Below are 22,666 nucleotides of genomic sequence, written 5' to 3' on the forward strand. Positions count from 1 at the left end.
GTGGTGTTGTAGTTGAGAGCTTCAATAGCTTTTAGCCACTCTGTGATTTGGAGGTTCTTCTCCTTGTTGGAGATGAGGAAGAACTCCGTCTTGTCTTGGTTTAGTTTCAGGTGGTTGCGTGATAACCAGTGTTGAACTTCTCTTAGAGTTTCGTTCAGTCTCTAAATGTCTTCCATGGAGGAGGTTTCCAGATAGATCTGGGTATCGTCTGCATAGAGGTGGAAGGGAATGTTTTTTTTATGAGTATGGTGGTAAGGGGTTCCATATAGATGTTGAAGAGTTGCGGCAAGAGTACTGATCCTTGGGAGACACCTCTGCTAACAAGGAGTAAGTCCGACGTGAAGTTTTTGATTTTTTTTCTTTGGGTGAACCATTGTAAGACCACCTCTCCCGTGTCAACCCTTTCTTGAAGTGCCTCAATGAGTAGTTTGTGGTCAAACGTGTCGAAGGGTGTCGATAGGTCCAGGAGTATGAGTAGGCAACATTGGCCCGTATCAAGAGATTTGTGCATATCATCAATTACATTTAGGATCGCTGTCTCTGTGCTGCAACCTTTTCTGAACCCGATTGGTGAGGGTCTAGAAGGTTGGTGCTATCCAGGTGTTGAGTAAGTTGGAGGAGAACACATCTTTCCAGGATTTTCGCTAGGAGAAGGAGGTTGGAGACGGGCCTGTAGTTGTTCAGATCGTTTGTGTCAGAACCCTATTTTTTCAGTAGAGGTATGACTTGGCCGGTTTTCGAGACAATCCGGCATGACTCCAAAGTACTGGACAGAGGGTTGAGAGAAATACAGAAAACATGCCATAAATGAACAAGCATTGGCAAAGCCAATAGGGTTCATCTTTGCAAATTCTATTGGTTTTGCCATTGCTTTGTAAGACATGCTGCTGTGCATCATGGCTTAAAGTATTTTTTTTAAAAAAAGCCCTGGTCACGTCATAGGGATTTTTTTATCTGTAAGTTGCACAGCAGCTACACGTTTGCATGTTGCAACATGTTTTAAAAAAAATCAAGTGTCCCTGTGTAATAGAAGTGATACTCATGTAAAGCAGAGTTTGCTGTACATAAATGGGGCAAAGAAATGTAAATAAATAAAAATAAGTGCCTGTATGGAAATGAAAAGGACGTGAGGGAGGAGGGTGGTGGCCACTAGGTAGGCTGCGGGAGGAGGTTGTGGTGAGTTAAAAGCAGGAGGTGGTGGGCTTGTTTGAAAGAACAGCGGGGTGTAAAGCACTACAGTACCTTCAGGCCATGTTAGCGATACTTGAATGTGCCAACGTAATAAATAAATACAAATAAAAGCCCATGAATGGCAGTGCGATAAACATTTGCACTTGTATGGATTTCTCATTTGGAAATGTAAAAAAAAAGTACCTGCATAGTGAGTAGCGAGTGGAAGGACACTGGCCAGTAGCCTGTGGCCAGTGACCGGATGCTGTACTTTGTCCAAGCTCCACGTCAGGTAAGGACGGCAAAGCAAGAGTGGAAGTGAAAGCGAACGACGTGCAGACGACGTGCTGGCCAATCAAAAGAAATTCAATGAGAGCAAAATTGGGATCAATGAAGAGTAGGTTCAGGTAAGTAAGGGTCAGGTTCTATGCCCCTTTTAAGATTATTTTTTTACTTACAAAAGACTTTGCAAGGGCAGTGCAGGCGAAACCTAAAAATCTAAGTTAAGGGCAAACAAGTGTAAATAATAATACTTGAATATAAGTAAATTAGTAAATATAGGAAATTACACACAAGCGTAAGGGAATGAAATAAAAAAACAAAGGCAGAGGGGCAGAAAAAAAGAAAGCCGTGGGGTAAGAAAACAGCACCAAAGCTTTGGGGAAGAGAAAAAGGTGCTAAAAAGTTAAAGCACAGAAGAAAGAAAAAGGTTTGCTTTTTTTAACTATTAAAAAGGTTCACACAAGCTTTAAGTGGCTGTATCCCCCTAGGTTTCAGTCCTGGTAGCAATTTAAAGGGGTCTCTTTCAGGGGCTGTATTCCTGTCTTTCACTTTTGAAGCAAAAACACTGACCAATTTCTGAACGAGTGTAAAAAAACATTAAGGAAATCCATGTCATTCCTGCTTATAGTTTGCATGGTTTACATATTCTTGCATTCACTATGAGTGTTTGCTTTTTGCAGGATGTTGTGTTACTTTTTTTTCAGGCAGCATATTACTCTTGTCTAGTGAATAACTGGAATTGTGTTACATCCAGGTATTTCAAAAGGGGCACAATTTAGTTGTGGCTGAAGGCAAGGTTCTCTCAGTGCCTGTTAGGGGCAAGAAGGTGTTGAGAATTCGTGGTCATCCAATCCTTTGGCCTTTCTGCAAAGCAGATAGAGCAATGGTCACATATGCCAGTTGCAATTATGATTCCATGCAAATGTGTGGGTAGGGTGGCAGTCTACATACATTTTAGTGTATATGTATAAACCTCATCTTCAGTTATATAGGCTGTGAGAAGTTGGCCTGATATGTAGTGCTCACTATTCTAGTGATCACTGTGTATCATTCCAAACGACCCTTATTGATGATTGGTTGTAAGTCAACCGTATAGACCAGCTATCCTAGTAGCGTGGATACGAGCAGTCTTAGGCTAAACTCTAGAGGGCGTGTTAAGCCAGCTGTTTACCATCACATATACCCCTTGAACACCAAGTGAAAGGACACCACACAAGTTGTTATGAAAATAAAAGGATATTTATTTATAACAAGACTACCCTGGCTCTTTATGAGTCAGGGAGCTAAGCACACTACAAAACTCTTAGGAAAATACTTCAGTTGCACAATTTACCCAAATGCCCGAGGGGCACGAGAAACCATCTACACTAATAGTGAAATGCGAATGGTTAGAGTCTGGAGGTACTGATTCCGGAGTGTTCCGATCAGTGGGACTAAACGAAAAAGGAACTGGACACTTGTAGAGCGAACCTGCGATGGAGCACCGAGATGCTCGAGTTACCTAGCCCGGAGGCTGCGGCTGCGTGAAGTTCGGCAAGATGTCGGGAGTCCTCGTGTAGTCTCAGGAGCCTGAAAGAAGAAGTTGCTGGCAGGCGACCAGTGACGATGTTCAGAGCGATCCAAGCCTGGATCGGTGATGAAGGAAACCTGAAAGCAGAGGGGACTCAGTTCTCAACCGCTAGCCAGCGATCGTGTGGGTACCAGGGGGGTACCGGCTGAAGTCACCTCGACCAGGTGAGTGGGTGACGTCGGACTCGGCTGTTCCTCGGACCAGGAGGCGCGGCGGCGACCAGGATGGAGGGCGAGCTGTCCCACGAAGGTGTCTGCTGTCGATGATGCTGGGCCCAGGAAGGGGCAGCGGATCTTGGCAGTGGCAACCCAAGCGGGGGAGTCAAGATGGCGTCGGGAGTGGACCAGGAGGGTCCGTGGTACTCCTCTGTTGAAGGGGAGCAAGAGCCAGTCTGGAGCAACCAGACCGGTGATGCAAATAATCTTGGAGCGTCGTGAAGAGGGCCACAAGCCGGTCGGCAAGTGGTCGGACAACGCTGGGAACAGCAAGAAGCGGAAGGGCCCCCACGCAGATCTCGTGGATGCTGGGGAGACAGACTTCGATGCTGGAGCTGCTCAGGGTTTAGGGCTTCTCAAACCCTAGGTGCACTCACTCGAGGGTCCCTCGGTGGGCGTGCTAGATAAGCGTCGTGCAGGTTCTGAAGATAGCCGGTCCCGCAGGTCTCGTCACACCTACGACTCTCAGCTGGGCTGATGAGGTAGGTAAAAGGTCAGAGATGGCAGGGAACTCGGGTCTCGTCGAGCTGGGCAGTCTTGATCCGTAGGAGACGTACAGCAAACCGCAAGCGCTTAGATGGTGCCTGCTGGTGCAGGGTGGCTACTCCTTAGCCACAAGGGAGAGTCTTCAGAAATAGTCAAGAGTTCCTTTCGTGGAAAGTGGTTCGTGATTCGGAGTTATCCGATTATCTGATTATCCAATTTGGGAAGGGGACTCGCTCCTACCTTTATTCTAAGAAAAGGGGCTGGCCCGTGACTAGGTTCTACCTATGGGTGGAGCCAGGAGGGGGGTGGTTACACCCCTATCCTTTGTCCGGCTTCGCGCCAGCTCAGGGGCTGGTGTGCCCCCGAAACTGGTTTGAGCCGGGCTATGCACAGCGAGCACCGGGGTGCCACTTGCAATCACCTTCCTTTCAGCCCTGCCTACCTAGGATACACAAACCCTGTCGGGGATGGTGCTAACACCGCCCTCGACAGGAAACCCTTTGTCCAAGCTCCCCTTGCTGGAAGGTCCCCCAGCAGCAGGAGGTCAGACTTGTGTCTGGTGGCAGCATCCATTTTGTGATGCTGAGGCTTGAGTCAACTTTAACCGGGGTTCAAGGTTACTTCCATGTCGTGTCCCTCTAAAAGGGGGGAATGCTAACCCCGTCGCCAGGACTGGCGAGGGGTTCGTATTCCCATTCGTATGACACCTTACTCGACATGTGTAGGTGATGCGATGCCAAAATTAGCAAATAACCGCAAGGATTATAATGCATTACAAGTAGTTGGCCCGCGTCACCATGGAACGGCTATTAGGACTTGGTTCCGCAAGCCGTCGACGGGCTCAGCTCGCGCCAGAGCACCGTCCCACATGATTCCCTGCACTCTGCCTTCAGGATTGATAAGGCCTGCTATAGGAGTGACTGATAGGAATCCATGTGTCCATTTTAGGGTTTAGGTGTAGGAATACTACACCTACAGCAACGGGTGATTACACCACGTGGCCCCAGCTGTCGTGCAGCCAGTTGTGTCAGATTTGGGCGGCCATTCCAGGGGTGGCATAATACATGCTTCAGCCCCTGGTAGGCCCTGGGTACACCGATGCCCTGGATACCTGTGGTATGCTGAGACAGGGACTGACAAGGCGGCCCAGTTCCAATTAGTGGATGCACCTAATGTACATGTGTGTTAATTTCGAGAGAGAACAGCTAGGCTGTGGGTCTGATTGGCAGGCCCACGGCCGGAGAAAGTCGTAATCCAATGAAGCAAAAGCAAAAAATCTGGGTGATCATAGGATTGCAGACCCTACTCTCCTACATAGGCCCCATCCCTTTCACAGACCCCGCTCCCCTGTTTTTCCATCCCACTTAAAACCCTGGTTCACACATTTTAATTAGACGCCGAACCATGCGTTGCAACAGTGTAAGTTTTTGTTAAATGCACAGACCATGTATGTGTTTTCCAAGAGACCCTTTCATGTGTGGCTCTTCCTGCCAGGCTTTCATTTTTTAAAAGGTTTTATAGCCATCCGCATTCTGAGACTGGTAGTTTGTCTTTCGATATTAAATGTATAGCCAAACAAATGTGAGCAAGCAAAGTGCTGAACTTTAAAACACCAAGCATAACTGGAGGTGTTACACATGACTTAAAGCCATTTGACAGGTAAGGAGAAAGTATAGACCTCAATAGACTCCCAAGGTTCTAGAGGTGGGCAAGCGAACAGTGAGACAGCAGTAAGCCAAGGGTCTGGCTCATCTTTAAGAGCTTTTACTCTAATGGTGCTTTGGAAATATTTGGCATGTTAATCATGCACCAAACTATAATTAATTCCCAACATTCAAAACGTGTATTTATTTAACACATGGAAGTGTTTCAGATTAGCACTTCAGAGTATACCACCACATTGAGAAGCATTTCAAGATAAACTAGAAGCATCCCTGCCCTCCACTCTGACAATGCAATTAGTGGACTAAGAGGGAAGTCGGTTGTCATGTATGACCTAAAGATGGCCTAGATTCTTATTGTAGATGGAGCAATATTATAGCCTATTAAATCACAGCACACATCTGAACTCACGTATTTGAAGATGCTCTCATATTTGATAACGAAGAAAAACCAGGCTCTGTGAAATAAAATATTTGCTTCGGATCACAGAATTTGAAAGCAGGGCAACCAGGATCACATGTTTTCTTGGTGCACGTTGTGCTGTTCAGCCTGTAGAAGGGTTTCTCTTTCTCCTTTCTGTTTTATATAATAGTTTGTTTGTTTTTAATTCCTGGGATCTGTGGGTAGAAGGTGGCTGGCAGGAAAAGGACAAATAAAAGTTTGGCTCGTTTTGGGATTGAGGCTACAAAAAACCCTTGAGCTGAGCCACAACCAGGCCTGTGGCTCTAGCTTTCAGTGGTTCTCCTACCTCTACAACTTCCAATTCCTCATGCTGGATGGGTACAACATAAGTATCACTCATGCACTGAACAGCTACTGTCATGGATTACAGTTACAGCCATAAGAGAACACAGCAGATTCCCAGGGTGACACGGTAAAATATGCTAAATTTAATGAAAAAATCTAAAATATATATAGATAGAAAGATGGATGTTCACTTTTTTCTGCTTTGTAGTGTAGTATCGTCAGCTGTTCCCAAAATTGGAGTAAGGTTGGGAGCGCCTGATTGACATGGGGATTCTGTTCCAGATCCTGGTTGCATAGATGGAAAAACCCTTTTGCCTTGTTTTTTTCTTCTTTTTTTGCACCGGTTCGTCCCCACTATGGTGGTGTCATGGCTGGGCATGTGCTGAGAGCCATGAAAGATGGTGAGCTTCTCAGCCAGATTGGCTGGGTGCTGATTATGATGGTTTTGTAGAGGATGCAACTGTTTTTGAAGACTGTGCAAGGAGAAGCAATGGAGTTTCATAAGGGTGGTGATGATATGGTAACATTTCTTCAGGCACTTGATAGGGCATGCTGCAGTGTGCAGGACGTCCTTAACGGCTGGCCATTGAGGGGTTTTGGAGCCAATGTAGCAGGGTGTTGTTCCCCCTTCAGATGCAAAGATATGAAGGCTTAAACGGCAGTACTGGAGTCACTTTCTGAGAGGAACTGTTTCACTTTCTTAAGAAGAGGGAGAGGCAACTAGAAGAGTCTTGTTTTTCCTTGCGATGTGTTCCTTGAGAGTGAGTTCTAATGGGCTACATTTAGAGGCTGGTTATTATCAAAGGCAAGAAGAACTCTGGGGGACAAAGCAGGTGATAGGGAGCTTCTGTGATCCAGAGGTCCCCATATGAATGAACTTGTGCTTCATGGATAAGTAGGAGGAGAACCATTGTAGGTCGTTGCCAGTGACTCCCAGTTGAGACTGCAGGGTGGGGATGAGAGTGGGATGGTCAACAGTGTCAATACCAGCTGGTAGGTAAACCAATATCAGGGGCGATGGTCATCTTTATCTGTGGTCAGGATGGCATCTATGATCTATAGAGTAGCAGTTCCCATGTGCAGTGTGATTAGAAGTTGGAGGTCTGTCATGAGAAATTCTGGGAAGGTGCCTTATGTCAGGAAGGTGTTGGAGATGGTGAGATGGATTTTCATCAGATGCCTTTGTGCCAAAAGGGTTCTGAAAAAGACAAGGGTAATGCAACATCTTCCTAAGCCGTTGGCTGTTGGGGATTTGAGCATGTCAGTGAGAAGTGCGAGAGACAGGCTTGAAGAATGAAAATTGTATGATGCTATGCAGTATGGTGTGTGTACTCAGAGTAGAGGACTTGGTGTTGTGGATTCCCTTTTTTTCACGAAAAAAGGTTGATGCCATTACACTTATGGCAGAAGCTTGGAATAAGCAATTTAGGCAGGGGGTTGATGCAGTGTTTTACTTTCGTTGGAAGCTTCAGTTCAGGGGTGGTATACTACTTCATTTTAGCCAATATGAGTTTTCTTTGTATTATGGATTTGAACTTCAGTAGCTTGAGGTCATAAAAGGTTCTGCTTTTCTTTATTTTTTTCCGTTCTGTGGTTGGAGCACTTGTTTTTGGCAAGACCTTTGGAGTACCAGAGTGCTGAAAAGTTTGACTTATACTAGTGTGTTTCAGTTCAAGGCTGGGTGTTTACATGGTAATCCAGATAGGTGCTGAAATCATTTAGAAAGGTGCTGATGTCAGAGGTGCACCCAGAGTGAATGGGTAACATAGGGCACCAGTTTCTGATACCAGTTGCTTGCTGACATCCAAACTAGCCCACTAGGATTATAGCACAGACAACAGCAGTGCAAAATCCCTAACTTAACACATTTTTTAAAGCTCATAGTGCATGCATTAAAAAATGGTGGAAAACTTGACAATGTGATAGGGAGCCTAAGAAGAATGATGGGGAAAAGCGAGGAATGCATTACCAGCAGAAACGTCAGCCTTTGTACAACTCGCACAATGTAGAAATCACTGTTAAAGTACCAAACGGAAGGACAAATTCAGATGCTCACCATGGTCCATGTCTTGTCTGCCCTCGATCCTGAAAACTGGATGGTGCGTTGGATCTGCAGTAGGCCTATTTCCATATACCTCTCCTGCAGGCCCATCAGCACTTCCTGCAGGTCTTACTGGGACAGGAGCATATTCAGTTCACTGTGCTCTCGTTTGGTCTCACCAGTGCCCCTCGGGTGTTCACAGAAGTGATAATGGTGGTGGTGGTGGGTGCACATCTTCAGAGTTTAGTGGTCCCAGTCTTCCCCTTCCTCAACGACTGTCTGTTGAAGGCGGGCTCACTCAGAAAGTCATCAACCACCTCCAGACTACAGCGAACCTCCTGTGATCTTTGGGGTTCACTAGCAAAGTGCTGAAGTTACACCTGACTCCTTCTCAGATGCTCCTTTCATCTGAGCTTTTCTAGACATGGCTTGGATCTGTGCATCTCCCTTCAGAAAGGGGACTCCAAAACATTCAGGCTATGATCCCGATATTTTGGCCAATGTCCTGGATTTCATTGAGGTCAACTGCCACTGTTGAGATTGATGGCCTCCTGCATCCTGATGGTCAAGCACGCCAGGTGGCATATTTGGGTTCTGCAGTGAGATCTGAAGTCTCAGTGGGTCGAACATGAAGGAGAGCTCTCGCCCACATCCAGATTTGCAGTGGTGGCTAATGGACCGCGAGGTAGGCACTTCTCCCTATCCCATCCAGAGCTGACAGGTGACCTACGGGCTACTTCTGGTTCGGGCGGCCACCTGGCATAGGTGAATATCAGAGGCCTCTCATCTCTGTTGGAGTCCTGTCTCCATATCAAACTCCTTGAACTGACGACCATCCACTTGGCATTGAAAGCCTTTCTTCCATCCATCCATCAAGCGGAGGCTGATACAAGTGCTTACTGGTAACACCACCACCATGTAGTATTGCAACAAGCAGGGTGGAGTGCGGTTCTAGGCCCTGTGCCCGGAGTCATGACGCCTCTGGAAATGGCTGGACCATCAAGGGATTTTCCTGTTAGTGAACCACCAGACAGGATCGTTGAATGCCAGGGCAGATGAGTTCAGCCACCGACACCTAGTGGATCACAAGTGGTAGTTGCATCCGGAGTTGGGGCATGGTCTCTTCCATTCGTTTGGAGAAACTTGGCTCAATTTATTCACCACTGCTGAGAACGCACAGCACAGTGTAAGCAGTTATGTGCATTGGTATGTCAAAGGCATCTCTCACTAGGAAACTCATTCTGCCTAGAGAGGAAGTCAGGACCCATGTATGCTTTTCTTCTGCCCTAAGTTCTAAATATGATCAGGACCGGTGGGGCTAAAGTTATCCTAGTGGACCTAATGGACCCAGTTCTGGCATGTAGAGTTCCTGGGCTTCAACATCTGTCCTTGGATCAGGCAGCTCCTCCAGGCAGATCTGCTGTTGTAGCAATGGGGCAGGGTTCTGCACTCTGGCCGATCCCCAAAAGAGCACTGAGTTTTTACATTGATCATACAGGAGAACACCGGGTGAGTGATGAGCTCTTTGTGGGGTTCACTGGAGCAAAAAAGGCAAAGCTGTGTAGAAAAGGGCCATCTCTTGCTGGACCATACTCTGCATTAATATCGGCTGTGCAGTGGCCCAAACACTACCTCCAGAATGGCTGCAAGCTCTCTCCACCATGGCTAAAGCTGTTACAACTATGTTGGAACAGAGAGTTCCTGTCTTGGAGCTCTATCAGGCAGCTACGTGGGTGTCACTCCATATGTTCACGAAGCACTACTTTCTGGACAGACAAGTTTTGCCTACTCTTCCCTACAAGACATTTTAGGTAGAGCAAATTAACAGAACCACCTCCAAATCGGTTCCCCTCTTGTGTCTATTTAAAAGTTGATAAAACTTCAATCCAAAAAATCAGTTACCTTCCGCAACACTTTTTCTGGCTGTGACTATCTAACCGTAGATTCTTCACTGATCCTCCTGGTTCTGTCAATTGGACTCTAGTCTCGAATAAGATACCATGTCTAGCCTCAAAAAGCAACTGACCTAAAAATGCGAATGTGGCGCATCTATGGGCCCTGTAAGTAATTTCCAGAGTGGTACGCCATCAGTGCAGAGGTACTGCTCTAAAGCTTCTGGATCCAGTCTGACACCTGTGGTATAATCAAAAGATGAGGAATCTGCAGTTAGATAGAGTCTCTACCAGAAAGAAATTTACTGAAGGTAAGTAACTCGTTCTTCAGTGTTGGTGTGGTATACTACTTTACTTTGTTGTGAGTGGAACTTCAGTAACATTAGTTCATCAAAGGTACTGCTTTCCTTCCACATTAGCTCTGTTTTGTGGTTGTTTCATTTGTTTTCAGCAAGGCCTTTGGCTTACCAGATTGCTGAATGGTTTTACTTGTGTTTTTCAATTCAAAATTGGGAGTTTACTTGGTTTTCCAGATGTGTCTGAAGTATTTTAGAAGGATGTTGAAGTCAAAGGATATAGCAAGACACCATTGGAATGGTTAACATAGGCACTAGTTACTAACACTAGTTGCTTGCGGACAGCAAAACTAGGCCCACTCTGGGTATAGCACAGACAACAGCTGTGCACATTTCATTAACTTAAGCATTTTGTATTGCTCCTCTGCATGCCTTCAAAATGAGTGAATATAATGACACAGTCATATGGACTGTAGGAGACTAGGATCTGCTTCACATGGGTACCCCCACTCTTTGCTGGTGTTTCACTGTTTTTCGACTTTAGTCTGGCTGTGGCCCTGCTAATCAGGACCACAGCCTAGCTGCTTCCTCCATAAAATCGTTTCCATGTACATTAGGTACATATCTAATTGGATTCTGGAGTGCCTTTTACGCCCCGAGTATATGGTATACTATGTACCTAGGGGATAGGTACCTCAGAGGCCTGCCAGGGGCTGCAGCATGTATTATGCCACCCCTGGGAAGCACTCCAAAATGACACCACAGGTCTGCTACTGCAACCTGGGTAAGGGTGTGCTTGCACCCCTTACAGTGGTATAGGCTACCTATATCACTACCTTATACAGACACATATAAACCTATAAGCCACTCCTATGGCGGGCCTTGACAATCCTGAAGGCAGAGTGCTTGGTTTTATGCGAGAGGGTGCCCAAGCATGAGCTGAGCCCCTCTGCAGCATTCGGAAATACTTCCTTATGCCTGTTCTGTGATACGGCAAAAACCAAAGGAAATGATGGATGGAGTGTTGAACATTGCAAGCACTCACCCCCAGTCAACTGATCTGGGTTTAATCCATCACCGTTCTTTAGCCCACTCTGCCACCCCAGTTCAGACATGGCCATATGCAAATCAGTCTGACCCTGTGCCTCATGGGAACAGTCCAGCCCGAAATGCCAAGCCATGTCTTCCCTGGACCGGAAACAAGCTTCCTAGGACCGGTTTCTGGCATTTCAGCCGTCTTCAGCCAGGCTTGCTTGAATCCAGTGGCAAAGTGAGCAAGGGACTCACGTCTGAGCATACCCTGCCAACTTATGGCGAACAAAGCAAAAACCAAAGCTTGTTTCCGGTCCAGGGAAGACATGGCTTGGCAGTTCGGGCGAGTGCTTGCAATGTTCAACACTCCGCCCATCATTATCTTTGGTTTTTGCTTTGTTCGCCATAAGTTGGCAGGGTATGCTCAGACGTGAGTCCCTTGCTCACTTTGCCACTGGATTCAAGCAAGCCTGACTGAAGACGGCTGAAATGCCAGAAACCGGTCCTAGGAAGCTTGTTTCCGGTCCAGGGAAGACATGGCTTGGCAGTTCGGGCTGGACTGTTCCCATGTGGCACAGGGTCAGACTGATTTGCATATGGCCATGTCTGAACTGGGGTGGCAGAGTGGGCTAAAGAATGGTGATGGATTAAACCCAGATCAGTTGACTGGGGGTGAGTGCTTGCAATGTTCAACACTCCGTCCATCATTTCCTTTGGTTTTTGCTTTGTTCGCCATAAGTTGGCAGGGTATGCTCAGACGTGAGTCCCTTGCTCACTTTGCCACTGGATTCAAGCAAGCCTGGCTGAAGACGGCTGAAATGCCAGAAACCGGTCCTAGGAAGCTTGTTTCCGGTCCAGGGAAGACATGGCTTGGCAGTTCGGGCTGGACTGTTCCCATGTAGCACAGGGTCAGACTGATTTGCATATGGCCATGTCTGAACTGGGGTGGCAGAGTGGGCTAAAGAATGGTGATGGATTAAACCCAGATCAGTTGACTGGGGGTGAGTGCTTGCAATGTTCAACACTCCGTCCATCATTATCTTTGGTTTTTGCTTTGTTCGCCATAAGTTAGCAGGGTATGCTCAGACGTGAGTCCCTTGCTCACTTTGCCACTGGATTCAAGCAAGCCTGACTGAAGACGGCTGAAATGCCAGAAACCGGTCCTAGGAAGCTTGTTTCCGGTCCAGGGAAGACATGGCTTGGCAGTTCGGGCTGGACTGTTCCCATGTGGCACAGGGTCAGACTGATTTGCATATGGCCATGTCTGAACTGGGGTGGCAGAGTGGGCTAAAGAATGGTGATGGATTAAACCCAGATCAGTTGACTGGGGGTGAGTGCTTGCAATGTTCAACACTCCGTCCATCATTTCCTTTGGTTTTTGCTTTGTTCGCCATAAGTTGGCAGGGTATGCTCAGACGTGAGTCCCTTGCTCACTTTGCCACTGGATTCAAGCAAGCCTGGCTGAAGACGGCTGAAATGCCAGAAACCGGTCCTAGGAAGCTTGTTTCCGGTCCAGGGAAGACATGGCTTGGCAGTTCGGGCTGGACTGTTCCCATGTGGCACAGGGTCAGACTGATTTGGATATGGCCATGTCTGAACTAGGGTGGCAGAGTGGGCTAAAGAATGGTGATGGATTAAACCCAGATCAGTTGACTGGGGGTGAGTGCTTGCAATGTTCAACACTCCGTCCATCATTTCCTTTGGTTTTTGCTTTGTTCTGTGATACAGCCGTACCATATACTCTTAAGTGCATTATAACCTCGCTGTAAATGCTAACTTTGGAATGGCTGAATCAAAACATGTTGTGTTTGGTGTCAAACGCTTTGGAATACTAACCCCCACCCGCCACCAGTTCTGGCGGCGGGTGTAGCATTCCACCCTTCTAGAGGGAGAGACATGTTCACACTGGCTAAACCCGGTTAAATCCTTTCAAAGCCCTGGCATCACAAAATGGATGCCACTGCCACAGACATGGGTCTGGCCTCCTGCTGCTGGGGGAAACTCCGGCAGGGGAGTCCTGGACAATAGGTTTCCTGTCACAGGGAGGTGTAACCACCTCCCCAGACAGGCAGATGTGTATTGGGGCAGGGTGGGTGCATTCACAGAATGCTTTTGAGACACTGCCTGGGGTACACAAGGTGTCCCTGTGCATAGCCCAGTTCAAAACGGTTGCAGGGGCACTCAGCCCCTGCTCTGGCGTGAAACTGGACAAAGGGGAAGGGGTGTAACTGCCCCCACCCCAGGCCCACCAATAGGTGGGGCCTGAGAGTTAGTCCATCCCCAAAACTTAGTATGAGTATAGGAATACAGTCCCTAGGACTTTAGATTACCCTGGACGAACCTCTGAAACATATATCCTGGACCTTCGACTTTCTATCACGACTAGAAGACGGAAGAAATCTCCCTTGGGGTTAAGGAGTGACTCCCCTGCTTGGCAGGCACCAAAGAAGCAACTGACCGGTCTGCATTGCTGAAGCTCATGCCGGATGCCGGAGTCTTTGCATCACCAGAGGTGGATTTCCAGACTTCCCCGAGGCTAGCCTGAGTCCACAGCAAAGCTGAGGCCCGTGGCTATCGTGGGTAACGTGGAACCGTGACCCCTGGACACCGTGAACTTTTGCAGCAACAACACCTTCCTGGTCCTCCTCGAAGTTATGATTTGGGCTCCGAGTAGCCCCAGCCTTGAGCACCTCCTGCACCAAAGATTGTTGGCCTCCACTCCACGAGTGACCCGTGGGCCAGCTCCAAGTGCGACCGCTTTAGGCTCCTTCGCGATCACTAGCCCATTGGCTAGCAGGTCCCCACGAAGGCAACTCCACTTCTACTTGGGCTTTTCTGGTTACTCCAGACTTGCTCTTACTTACCCTTGCTGGGTGAGTCCATTAGACCTGCTGGTCTGCACCGCAGTCCTTTCTTTGATTTCCTGAGACTTGCCGTTGCCAAGGCTTGGTGGGTCCTTTCTGGTCGCCGACACCACAGTACTCGACAGACTTCGTGGGTTACCCTCATAAGCTGATCAAAGATTCCTTCAAGAGAGCAAGATACTTCAACAGAGAATCCATGTTTGAGTCTAAGGAGATCAACTGCCTAGACAAACTGGTATGCGTCACTAAACACTCGAATATCAACCATAGGATCAGACAGACCATAAATTCATCCTGGTACCTCCTAAACATCGGCAATGATGAAACCAAAATTCCTAAACCATTGTTTGCTTTTCGACGCAACAAGAACCTTAAAAACTTTTTAATCAAAGGGAAAACTATGGAAAAGAAGACCTCTAACCAGACTGCTATCTCTGGATTGAAACCTATCAGGGGGAACCACCACTGTGGTAATTGCCCGGCATGTCCAAACGCGATTGTGGGGGACACTATTACCATTAACAGTCGTCTCATCACTCTCCCTGAAATGACCAACTGTCGATTATCCAATGTGATTTACATCATCACATGCCCCTGCGGTCTAATTTACGTCAGGGAAACAGGCCGCGAGTGCAGAATTAGGATGTGCGAACACAAATCCAACATTAGACTAAGGAAATCTACTGCACCGCTGGATAATCACTGGCTAACCGCAAACCACAATGTTATGGACCTTAAATGGTCTATCCTTGAAAAGATCCGTTCTCCCCCAGGTAGAGATCCCAGTATCATCAGGAAGAAGAGAGAAACTTTCTGGATATTTTATCTGGATTCTGTCCAACACGGCTTAAATGAGACCATTCAGTGGGAAAATGCCATCACTTAACCCAGTGTCTGTTGTCCCTGTTATTCCCATGTTATCGATGGAAATACTTATGGCATAATGTTTGATTTGATCTACTCTGCATTCTGCTTTAACTATGCCAATTGTACATCCTAATATGTTAGATCATTAGTTGATATACTATTTTCAAGCACTTACCCGCTTTTAGTCTTTTATACGATACAGGGTCCCCTCCAACATGGCCGCTCATTGTTGATTATAACACAGTAAGCATACGACATAGTCCTCTTTCTGCCTCCCTGTACTTCACTCTACGTATTCTCCCATTGGCTGGCGACTCTCTTTTGATCGTTTCAAAAAGCGCGAAACCCCCTGACGGAATTCACTAAAGATCCACCGATTGCGGGATCCTGACGGACGAACGATGCTGCTCGAACAAAACTGTAAGTATTCTGGTCCGGGACTAGTGCCACCTTTCCCCGGATTCTAGATTCGCCTTATTAGCGACTATATTTAGAGCAGGTTGCTTGATTATCTCACTGTCGGTGATAATGGCTTAAGAATGTACTCTAAAAAATCCCCCCCCCCCTTCTCCTGACATTGTCTTTGTATTATTCTTTGCAAAGCATACCAGTATGGCATGCTATGAGCAACATTTAACTATTGCTACTTGAACTGTCGATTCGTATACACATTTGCAGTTTTTCCGGAACGATGATCTGTATTTCTATACAAATGCATGATAGCGCTATATCGAATCTCCTCCCCCCTGCTAACTGCGAAATATCTTGTTCCTTTATACTTAGGAGACGATCCTTACCTAGAAGCCCGTGCCATGTATTCATTTACATGCTGTTGTTGGTTGAACAAGCCCGTACGGCCAGATAACTAGCTGATCTCAAACTATCACGCAGCTGTGACGCATTATATCAACAGGTGGGTTGCTGTTAACACCAGCCTTACTTGATCCACTCGAAAGAGAAACCCATACCTCCCACCCTAAATCAGCTCTCGACATCCCTCATGCTGATGATTTATATCTTTCTTTTAGATCAACCAGCATGTGTCTTGAGCTATCGATTTCTATATCCTGCCACCCAACTCAAAGCTGACCAGCTATGACACGTCCAGTATTTGATGAAGATGTCGTCCTGATATCAGTCGTTTGGTAGGTCTCGCCAGTTGTGAATACGACCTCCTGCGTGCTCCCCAGTTTTCTCATGAAACCTCCCGAAATAAGTCTAGAAAATTTTAGCGGCTATTTCTGGTTTTTATTCTCTACAGACTACTCCGGTGCTGAGATTAATTACTATATCGAGTTACACCTCCCTTTTGCTGACGTGCATCTAATCCCCTATCTGTAGGGGATACGTTTTAACAAAAACACGTAAGACTATTTAGATCTATTTCAATTGTATCTTCCTTGTAGTAATAATCACCTATCCTATTTTGCCTTTCGTGCACGATGGCTACACTTGTGGTAGATTGGTCTTTTTACTCTTCTATCTTTATCTTTTGCATGCTTGTTCTCTCTCATGGACGCCTGATCCAGTTCCACAGTTGGTATATCCAATCGGTCTTTGTTCTGACGAAACTCTGACTCTGGAGGTGCTCTTGCTCATTTGTTCTCGATGGGTACCGGTTGGACCCTCCATATAAACTACGTTTATGGTATCAATCTATTTGCATTACTAGAGCTGATCCCCATGGATAATTTACCATGTTTGATGATTGTATATTAGATTCAATGTATAAATGTGTTTATCGTTGTTGTTTATCCTTTTTTTTATATGTTTCCCTCTCTTTTGATTAAACCCAGGTATAGCCTATGTTCCCCTCTACCTACCAGTCTGCGCCCTGATGAAGGTTTGACCCTTGCTCGGGTCCAATACCGAAACGCGCGTTGGCGCCTGTACTCTCGGCAGCTTGTATTCCACTGTACCGTATGCTCTCCATCTGGATGATATATATGTTCATCACCCATACGATTACATTGCTGGATCCTTGAAATCTTGACTGTTTTATATTAGTTGAATTGTGATGGAATGATTGTGTGTATGCATGTGTTGAATGTTGAGTGGGACATATTGCTATTTGATTATACCAATACTGTGTATTGTTGATTGATATTTGTTTCACCTTATTAAATTTGTCTATTTGCAAAAAAATTATAAAAAGTATCCGACAATATGAATTCCGAATTGCATACATATATATAAAAAAATACACAATAAACAAGAAACTTATATTTTTCTACTTTGTTATATTGTCTAATACTGTGTCCTAACCAGAGTGTGTTTTCAGCTCGAGCCTAGTGCTGTTTTTTGATTCAGGGACCTATGTGTTAGGCCCGTTTATATATTTAAGAGGGTGGGTGTCTTCTCTGGATTCACAGCTCAAATCCGGCTCATGGACTTCGTCGACGCCGTTTGGACCTCGTGGCTGAAGAGTCAAGGCACCCGTCAACTCACCTGAAGCACCCAACATCTGTGGGCATTGGTCCATCCTGCCCTAGGTCACTGGCAAGTGACCCAGACTCTGTCCCCTCTGCTTTCAGGTTCCTTACATCCTAGATCCAGGCTTGGATCTCTCCGGACACTTCTCCTCTTCACTGCAGCAGCAGTTTTTTGCAGGCTTCTATTGGAATCGACGACGCGACCCGACACCAAAAGACACCTATGCACCCGGCTTCCCTGGGTGAGGTAACTCAAGTACTTCGGTACTCTCGAGGGTGCTAGCCCTAGAACTGTCTAAGTCCAAAAGGGTTTGGTCCTAGTTCGATTTGAAGTGTCCCTAATCTTTAAAATTCCAACCGCGACAATCCCCATAGAAAGTAATAGGAACCCGCGGTTGTGTTTCCACACTGCATACGGCTCCCGTGGGTCCCCTGTGTCACTACCTTGGGTGGTTCCTTGGGGTCCCAGCGATTCTAGAGGTAATAGGCACACTGCCTATCTCAGTCGTGGTTCATATACCACTATTTTAGTATATGGTTTTGTACGCCCCCAGGGCCCAAACGTATATTTGTGCTTTTACTGATGCTTAAACACTTGTAACTAAAGTACTTCGAACTCCAGTCTCATAAAGAGACTAGAGGGGTGTGATTTGTCTTAAATACATATATTTTTAATATATACCTAGTATGGTTGTCTTTTCATTTGATCATTCAAGAGATTATAGACTGGTAAAACAAGCTGCTTTACATTCCTTCAAGACTTAGCCTGAAGGCTGCTCTCCATACCTACCACTAGGATAGCTTTCACATAAGGTTGTCTTTAACCTATCACCATAAGGGGTTGTTTGGGCTGATACAAGGTGCCCTCTAAAACTGGTGGACAGCATATATCAGGTCACCTTCTCACATGGACCCAAAGAGAAATTATATGGTGAAATGAGTGATTCATTACCAGCAGCAAGTGAGATTTTTACCTCTCACACAATGTACAAATCACTGGTAAAGTACCAACGTGTTCAGTTTTTCTAGACAATGTCTAATTTGCGTCCAGTTGTGGATTTAATGTGCGCAAATTTTGAGGTCTCATCTAGAACGTTACATTCAGTTTTACAGTTGATATCTGTAAATTGTGTCCAATTCTCGAAGCAATATCGCAAGTGTTGTGTGCAAAATAATTACTGCAGGGGTTTGTGGGCACCGTCACCTAACCCTGTATTAGATGCACACTGTTTGTTGTGGTCTCCCCATCATGCCATATGTGGCAGCTCTACTGGAATAGACTGTTGTATCTGAGATTTTGTAAGGTCAACAAGAGCAGTACCATGTTCATTGAGCTCAAGGCTTCAACAAGGCAAGGGAAGACCACAGACGTGACCTCCCTTCATCCCAGTTGTTTTCTGACCAAGCATGGTCAACCATACAGTATTTTTCTTTAATGATTCCTGTGTCCATGGATTAACATTCTTCCTTGCCATCTAGACATGAACTTGAGAAGGTTCCATTTGGCACAAAAATACCATTGGTTCTTGAAAGTGTCATAACATTATGGAAGACTTCAATTTTATTTCATGAAAATTAACAAGGTTGTACTTGGAAATTAGAATGACAGAAAAGATTACATTTATAACCACGGCCTACAAATTAAGGTTTGCACAGAACAGGTCTGTGAAAAGACATTTGTGACCATTGGCCTTGCCAGACTAAGTTGAATTTTTACAAGTCAACCCCTAATGTTCAATAACGGTCAGTTTTCCAGCCAGTAATTTTTTTTGCTTCAAACTGCAGTTCGCAAGTGGTCAGTATAGTGAACCCTTGTAAAAAAAAAACGGGTTCACAAACAAAACTTATCTGTAAAAGATTCACTGGAAAATTTAATTCAGGTCATTAAGGCACACCTTACAAATGTACTTCCGGTTCTTAGTCCACAACTAAGAGAATTTCAGTTAGTTATTCTTAAAGGATTTTCACTGTAATACACTTGCAGTCTTGGAGACAGCAAAACATCTTGTAGGTTTTCAGGTTGGGGAGAAGTTACAGCAAAAGACTCAATGAGTAAGGTTAGCCTCCCTTTTAAGGTTCTCATTTCTCCATTGGTATAATTCTTATTACCCTTTGTGCCTCTACCATGATTGGTCCTTTTGAAGTTCATTCTTCTACTAATTGGTAAGGGGTTCCTTATAAGAAAAACTGGTCAATTTCTGGTAAAACCTTTCCCAATGGTCTCTCCTCTAATCATTTATTTCCCTTCTTTGTCGAAGTCCCTGTTTCCTAGGACTCTGACTTCTCTATCTGTCTGTTATCTATATTGATAAAGGCTCTGATAGAGAGCAGCCTTGATAACAATAAATATTGGTTATTGTGTGTATATCTGAGGGAGAGAGTTTTGTAGTTGAGTCAGTTCCTTTACTGTCACAGAACGTTGCTTTGATGGCATTGTTGCCCAATGTTAGAGCATGGACTGCCTATAGAGTGCAGAACGTGTTTTTTTGTATTTATTTTCGTCCAGCTAAGTTACGTCCTATTTTGGTACATGCTTACTTAGTACCACTTTTGCCCAACTGCAAATGCCATCAAGCCAAACAAGGACCATGGACTTTGTGTATTTAATTGGAATAAAGGAACAAGCTTACTCAGAGGCTTGCTCACCAGATTTTTAAAGACTTGAATTTAATGAATGGAATAGGTCAATCAGTCTTATGTCCTCAGTCCAATAATAGCATTTGAATCCCAAAAAAGTTTACTTTTTTGTATTCTTTCCGTCAATATTCCCCTTAATCATGCCCTATTTCAGAGAGTCACCAGATCAGGGGTTAGTCAAGAGGGAGACACATGAGTATTATTACAAATTCTGGTGATCACAAAGGTGAATGGGACATAAAGTAAAGTATATTTAGTTTAGTTATTACAAATAATGTTTTACATAATGTTACCAATACAGATTACAAATCCATTAAATGCGAACAAGAGCTTCTTTCTAGCATTAAAAATATTGTTTTAAACAAATTTCTATTTATTATAGACGCTAACAATTATATAAAATGCTGATACTAGCATGTTGCGCAGTTCATTGCATTCAGCTCTGGTTAGTGGCGGTGTCGGTTTGTTTAAAATAATATCCTTTTCCTGCCTTTGTCCTGGTTAAAGTGTTGGTATGTGCGTGCAAAGTCGCCTAGAGTGAGTAAAGTTATTAATATGTTAAAGTGCCGCAATACCCCTCCTTTTCCTCCCCTTTCCAAATTTTAGTACATAACCTGTTCATGCTGGATCTCTTAAGGTACATGAGGTTTATACATTGATTCATCTGGTTAAAGTGCAATCATGTTTGTGCAAAACTCGCCAAAGATTACATTTGCCCACTGCCTGTTGTAAACAATATTGTTGAAAATAGCATTGTACCGACCAATTACCAAGATACTTCTGAAAATACAGACGCCAAGTTAAATGGTTGACTAACTACGTAGTAATCGTCAGACCCTTTGCTGACAATAACTGATCCGCATTGAGAAAGAATTATATAAAGGCTGCTATTATTTGAGGGGTCTCCCGTTTCCTACAAAAATGTAAGGCATGCTGACGTTCTCATGCCATACAAATGAAAGATAATTTGCAGTAATGTCTTGCGTTCAGTGAATAAAATGGAAAAGATTGATAAAATGTGTGTCAAGTTTTCTTCATGTAAATAGCATAGTCTGCACTTAGTATCCTGTGGTTTCGGATGCCATTTAGGGATGGATTACAATGTTTGACATAAGTCAAATCGCAGGTGAAGTACCTTATTTTTGTTAAAAGATTTAAGTAATATTATTAAATATGTCTGTGGGTGAGCTTGCTTGTACGATTCATCATCAACAAACTTTATTCGGTTTTATGAGTAAAACCATAAAAGTGAAACAAAAATGATTAAAAACGTGTTCCACAATACAGGTTAACAACTGTTACTACATCAAATGACACTGGGTTCATAACTAAGATACATAGATTACAGTGCAGAAATTAATCACAACTTGACCTGAGTCTTAGGGCTGCCCTTAAAAAGTTAAGAGTGTACAAAACAGTATCTGTAGAAAGAAGTTGTAAAAAGATAAAAGCCGTTTTAACCCTCCTGAAACCAGCCTTTTTAAGGATAGGGATAATAAATCATTTTCTGGGAAGATCATAAAAACTGCTGAACATTAAAAAGTGCATCATGTCCTGAGGAGACTCTCCATCGCAGCCACAGGGCATTAGACACTGACCTGTGTGGGAGCCACGTGGTTGAGCCAGGAGATAGTGGAAAAGATCAAGCCGAAACCTCATCAATAAAAAACGATCATAAATGCCTTTGAGCCCTTAAAAATATGGTTCTGTGGTTGGCACCATTTTTAACATACTGTGCCTACGCACACTGGACTTGCACAGCTCTACTTCCTCTCTTTCGCAATGGCTCCTTCTTAAAAAACACTCTGTGGCCCATGCATAGTCCCTCTTACATATACTCTCTGGATTAGTGAATAGTTCTGCTCTGCCTAGCCTCAAAAGGTCTACTCTTATGTACTGAAGCCATCGAATACGCAAAAGATGGTCAAGCGAAAAACAGTCTTTTAAGATGTGTTTGCTTACTGTATTTTCCCGCTTGGCCCAAATCCTGAGCCATATTGCCAGGGGACGAAAAGCCAATTTATCTGAGAGGAAAGGCATCCCAAGTTCTTTATGCACAACGTACGAAGAAATACTTTGCGGCACAGAAAGGGCCTGTCACTGGAAAGAGTTTTCGGTGATTTGCAGGGCCTCAACCTCATTATGGCCCCAGATCTCGCTCCCGTATCTGGCCTTTGAAATACATTTTGCTTGATAAATCTTCAAGAGTGCCCCTATTGGTTTCCCTCCCACTCTGGTAGCAAAGTTTAAAACAGCTGCAGAAGATTTCACTAGTTCCCCTTTCTTCCGAGTAAGCAAGGGGGACCAGCTCAAGGAGTCACCGAACAAAACCCCCAAATAGGAGAAGACGTTAGTCTTGGGTATTAGTGATGATCCTAGTGTAAAGGTAAACTGCTTTGCTGTATGAGGTCCCACCAGCATAATAAACAATTTTGAGTGATTAACCATCAGGTCCAGGTCCTCCATAAAATGA

This window comes from Triturus cristatus, chromosome 3_2, assembly GCF_964204655.1.
Source record: "Triturus cristatus chromosome 3_2, aTriCri1.1, whole genome shotgun sequence".
NCBI lineage: Eukaryota > Metazoa > Chordata > Amphibia > Caudata > Salamandridae > Triturus > Triturus cristatus.